The following is a 6,000-nucleotide window of genomic DNA, read 5'->3' as shown; positions in this document are numbered from 1 at the left end:
TCTTGCGCCAACATCCAGATGTCCCCCAAGATGTTTCCAGCGTTTTGGTGTCGTCACACTTTGTGATTTATGTCTGTTTAAGTTCTCCGGGAGCTTACCCAGTAGGAGGAGTCTCCTGCCCAAACATTCAAAATCATTCGTTCGTACTTCGTTCAAGGCCGCCTTGAGATTCCTCTCCATCGGATTAGCTCTGTCTTTAACGTCTTCATTTTAGGACAAGCGAGGATCACTACAATTGTGTTACGTCTCATCACCCTCATCAATGTCCCTTTCGTTGGTAGAACCATGATTTGTCAACCCGTGTTCCTTTGAAAGTGTTTGTGCTGTTCTGTATCACATCATGCAAGAAACTGGCGTTGGGAGTTCCCGGAACTGGACAGTACTGGACTGTGATGGTCTTCCAAACAAGATCATTGACAACACTTCAGGTACCCACACTGTCCAGCAACACTTCAGGTACCAACACTGTCCAGCAACGTTCAAAACATGACTCCAGGACTTTCGCGACCATGGTCTGCCAAATCACCAGTGCTGCTAGGCGAGGAACATCGGAAATACAAGGACATTCTGCCAATCATCGGTCTTGGCCACATGGAGATGAACATGATAAAAACCGTATTCCTTGTCGGTTGGCATGTGATGATTCACCGCCTGGCCTGTTCAGAACCCCCAACCCCCAGGACAGTGTACATTACTGCCATGATCATCACAACGCCTGGCAGATGGTCCTTGTTGCTTTATATGGCGTCACAGATGCTCTCCTCAAGGTCTATCTCGCCGAGGCTTCTGATCCTTCAGCAAATGAATTTCTTGGATGGTGTTCCACTTCGTCAGATCCCAGTGTGTCCTTCCTGTCCGAGTTTTGACCTGTCCTGACCCACCTTTTGTATGTGTTTGCCTACCGGAAGTGACGAGTGCCGCCAGAGCGAAGTTTGATCCCTTGTTCCAGGGTGTCGGGAAATCCACCCGCCTGTCCCTGATGGATTCCCTTATTAGACTCCAGTGTCCGCTTGCTGTCCACCAGTTGCTGCAACAGTATGAAGCTTTCTCCCTCAGTGGGCATCCCATTCGTGGGGAAGAGAAGACATTCCTTGAAGCATGCAGCAGGAATGTGAAGAGATGTCCCCACCCCTCCCCACCCCAGGATTATCCACAAAAAACACACTGGACCCGCTGTTGAAGGGCGGTGGACAAACTTCAGTCGGTAAGTGATATGAATGATGCATTCCATGAATACTGGTATATCATCAAAATATACACTTCAACCTTATTCCTCGAATTCACAATTGTGATGCTGAATACGGCATCAAACATATCTTGATTGACTGTGTAGACTTTGCCCATGTTGTTCAAAGTCTACACATTGACCTCCATTTATATTTTATTGACAACATTACTGTCGATACTGTCATAAAATACTTGAGGACCATTGGCCTTATATATATATATATCTGGATAAACTTATTTTAAAATATTGTAGTTTTCGAATTTCAAGTTTTTTAATTTTTCTTACCAACTTTTAAGCATGTCCGAACGTTTTTGCTTTGTTTTTCGTGTTCGCCATCATATCGAAAAGAAATGACCTTGATGTTTGTTTATGTTTTCACGACAATATGGCTGAAACATTGCCGAGGTGACGTTAAGCCATAATCATTCATTCATTCACTGTGTAGCAATTAGCGACCTTATTCTGCTACTTGCAAATCTGTATTCCATTGGAACGGGGTTTTTTATCGATTGAGGATTCTATGGAATGTGAAGCTTCCATTTGTCACGTGAAGGCAATGAACTACAGTTAAGGGGAGGGCAGGTCTGCATGTGGCTGGTGTACAGCTACAAATCATGGTGTCGCACCCAACCTCATCACCATCTGGTACAAAGTCGACTATCGAAAAAACTTTTTGGACTCTCTTCGCGTTTGACCTTTAAAACCCAACATTTTTGTTTTCTTACTTATGTTGGAAGCTCTGCATTTTAATTACTGTGTCTATACTAATGCAATGGCCTACCCTTTTACCCACAAAGGCGACTCTTGTCCAAGTTCAAGTGTACACTGTTGTTTAGCGTGATACAAATATTATTTCAACAATTTACCACAAAAGCATCATCAAAATCACCCGAATGAACCATATCGCACAAAGCTCAGCCTATGATTAATATAATCTGGACAACTGGACACATGATTGTTTCACAAGTTTCAAAGTCCCAGATTCAATTAAAGGAAATGTTATTTTTTCTTGTTTGCGAGTTTCTTAATGTCTACGAAAGTGTGTTTCGACGCATACATTTCTAACCTATTTGTCAGTTGATGCTTTCCAATTGGAGCAGGTAAAATGAATATGGTAAAACCACAAAGAAATGTGCCACGTTAATGTAGGTAATAGTTCAATGGCGTTTTCCAGTGTTAAAGTATATTAGTAGCAGTTTCAGCTCATATCTGATACAATGTTATCCAGTTTTTAAGGCTAAGTACAAAATTAAAGATTTGGCTTAAAGTTAAATGTGGTATTAAATCTTAAAACAGTTTTCAAAAAGCCCAGGTAGTGATGCTTAATGTGTCAAATGTCCTTGAATTTCTTAGTTTCAGCCCTACTCTGTTGTCTCATGGTTTTAGCGAACAGACGTGGGTTATGGAAGTTGATCTATATCTCAAATTTGGTATTAATAAGTGGCGTTGTGCAACTTTCCCTTAAATGGAAGATAAGAACTTGAGATTCTTATTTTTCGAATATGGCCAGGGTCAGCAGATGCAGGAAAACTAGACAGATATAAGCGCCATGTCCGACATTCGGATACCATTCGTAGTCCATAGGGCGTTCCAAGTAGATAATCGCAAGATCAATTTAACGACGACCTAGTGTTAAAACAACGTTTATCACAACGTTTAAAACAAAGTTTAACATTAGCTCCCATAGATATTGGAGCCAAGACAAACTTTAAGGAGACAAAGTGGTATAAAACAGGATTGGATGTGTAAGTGTACGTAGTTAGTATGTACCATGGTAGCTTTAGAACAGTATTATCGCTTTTAAAGGGTGCCCATAGGATACATTTTCTAACACATCTTTGTACTTTCGACATCACTACAAAGAGCTGACAATTGCTTACAATTGTTTTTAAATAAGGTTACACAAGGTTAGCGAAGTGTGATGACAATTTCAAACCAGTGGTCTTTGGGATTTGACTTTAGAAATTTTTTTCTCCAGTTGATGGTCCGAACTGTGATTTAGATACTTATCTTAGGTTAGTAGTCACGATAGTTAGTAATCTTCGTTTTTCTTACGTTCCGCAATTCGATGCCAAAACGTCTTAGGGATGCACGTATTACATCGGTCCGGTAGGTCGGTGAAGTTGGCACAATACTCCGACACAACGCTGAACACCATATTTGCCAAAATACAGCTCGAGCACCTGCAAATATGGAAGTGAATGTTGGGTTGTAATGTGGTGCCAACTTTAGATTTTACCAGGCATGGTAAAGTTCTACTGGGTAATACATATATAGTGAACATGTGTATGGCGTGTAATAGAAGTTCTCCAAAACAACATTCACCACCATTTAAAGTTAAAGTTAAATGCGATCTTCATTCACTCGCACACACATCGCATTTACCTGTTATCAAATATACCTTCTTAAAATAAGCCCTTAATGTTAATTGACGGGAAGAGTAGTGTACCCCATCTTTACGTGTAGTGCCATTCCAGACCATCTGCTACGGCCACTGTTTCAAAAACGAGCCATAAAAATGGGTATCATTAAAAGGATAACCACTTACATAGGAACATTGAAGGGGTTGGAAATCATATACTGCAAGTTGCAGACGCCCGGGAATGGGAATTAATCAACAGTACTGTGTCTCAGCTTTACATTTACTGCCATTCTAGACCGTCTGCTACATGCCATGGTGTCATAATGGCATCTGAAAAACGGTATTCATTAAAAAAGATAATCGCTTATATGGGTACATTCAAAAAGTTGTTAAACACAGGCAGCAAGTTGCAGACGCCGTGGAATGGGAATTAATGTACATTACTGTGTCAATGAGTGCCATTCTAGATCGTCTGCTAATTGCCACGGTGTAAAAAATGTATTCGGAAAATCTGGTATCACAAGTAAGATAACAGCTTATATAGATACATTCGAGTGGTCGGAAAATATATGCTGCAAGTCACAGACGTCATGGAATTGTGATTACCTGATAGTGATTTATCCCATCTTTTACATTTAGTGCCATTGCTACCTGCCACTGTGTCAAAAACGTGCTCCAAAACGGTTATCATTAAAAAGTTAAAAACTAATTAAAAGATAGGTACATTTGAGTGGCCAGAAAACATATGCTGCAAGTCGTTGGCGCACTGGGGTGGGGATTAATTGATAGTACTATGTTTTAGGTTTATATTTAGTGCCATTCTAGAACGTCTGCTACTTACCACGGTCTAAATTTTCTTCTGAAAATGGGGATTATTAAAAGATAACCGCTTGCATAGGTACATTCAAGGATCGGAAATATTCGACAGGACTTTGCCCCAGCTTCACATTTAGTGCCATTGTAGACTGTTGCTACTTGCCATGGTGTCAAATATTCCTTTCGAAAAACAGGGATCACCAGGAAGATAACCGCTTTTATAGGTCCACGCTAGTGATCGGAAAACATGCTGCAAGAGGTAGACGCCCTGGAATGGGGGATTAATCTACGGAATTGTGTTCCGTGTTGAAATTTAGTGCCATTCTAGACTATCTGCTACTTTCCTTCTGGGAAATGGGTATCATTAAAAGATAACCGCTTACATAAGTACATTCGGGGGTCGGAAATCAAATGATTATTGATTAATAGCACTGTGTTTCAGGGTTACATTTAATGCCATTCTAGAACCTCTGCTACTTGCCACGATGTGAAAAATTCCTTCTGAATAATGAGTGTCACTAAAAAGATAACCGCTAACATAGATACATTTGCATAGACCGGACACGTTGTGTGGCCTAAATATGTTGTATTCTTTGTAATTTGCCCACAGATTGGAGCGTAGTGCTATAGATAGAAAAGGTATTGAATGTGTCTAGGTGAGGCTGCTGCGCCGAACTGAATTAGAAATATATGCCTGTTTGCTTTAGCACATCTTAAAATTCATTTCTAGCTATCTCCGTGGCCGAGGTGGTTAGCACGCCACCGCGTTGCAGTGACCAAGAGGCCTCTCACCAATGCGGTCCAGTTCATTCTGGCTTCCTCTCCGGCCGTATGTGGAAATGTCTCTCAGCAACCTGTGGATGGTCGTGGTTTTCCACCCGGGCGCTGCCTGTTTTCTTCCCACCGATCCCTCGAACGTACCCATATAAGCTGCTATGTTTTAACGATACCCTTTTTTCGACGGCATTTTTAACATCGTGGCAAGTTACGGCCGGTCCAAAATAGCACTAAACGTAAACACGCAGTGCTGTCGATTAGTCCTTATTCCAGAGCTGCTACAACTTGTAGATGTTTTTCTATCCCACCAACGTAACCTTAAGGACTGGCTATCTTTCAAATATTAACGAATTTGTGATGGTATATTTGATAACAGGTTAATGCGGTGTGTATGTGAATAAAGACAGCATTTACTTTAAAAGGCTTGTTTATGGGACCTTTTAATACATGTCAGGCACATGCTCACTGTATACTTACTATCCCGTAGAATGTTGTGTTGGAGTATTGTGCCAACTTTACCCTGCTAGGTAAAAAATAAAGTTGGCACTATGTTCCAACACAACATTTATTTCCATATTTTCAGCTGCGCGAGCTGCATTCTGGCGAATATGGTGGTGTATGTTGTGTTGGAATCTTGTGCCAACTTCACCGAGCTCCGGTCTGTGCGGGTCCAAAATTGGCTTGTCCCTTGAAGTGCCAAGTCAGTCGCACCCTATCATTCATTTTTCAGGGACAGGGATGGCTGGATTAGAGAGAAGGTCAAATATGGTTAGTAAAGACTGATCCTAGAATGGTTTTACTCACGACACTTGATATT

The 6,000-nt window shown here is 41.1% G+C and overlaps 1 pseudogene; it reads right to left on the bottom strand.

The window, feature by feature from the left end:
- Positions 1 to 898: 898 nt before the first annotated feature.
- Positions 899 to 6,000, bottom strand: part of LOC135475072 (uncharacterized) — a 136,052-nt pseudogene continuing 130,950 nt past the window's right edge.

The sequence above is a fragment of the Liolophura sinensis genome, chromosome 9 (assembly GCF_032854445.1).
Source record: "Liolophura sinensis isolate JHLJ2023 chromosome 9, CUHK_Ljap_v2, whole genome shotgun sequence".
In the NCBI taxonomy this organism is placed as follows: Eukaryota; Metazoa; Mollusca; class Polyplacophora; order Chitonida; family Chitonidae; genus Liolophura; species Liolophura sinensis.
This window is presented reverse-complemented; position numbering and strand designations above follow the sequence as displayed.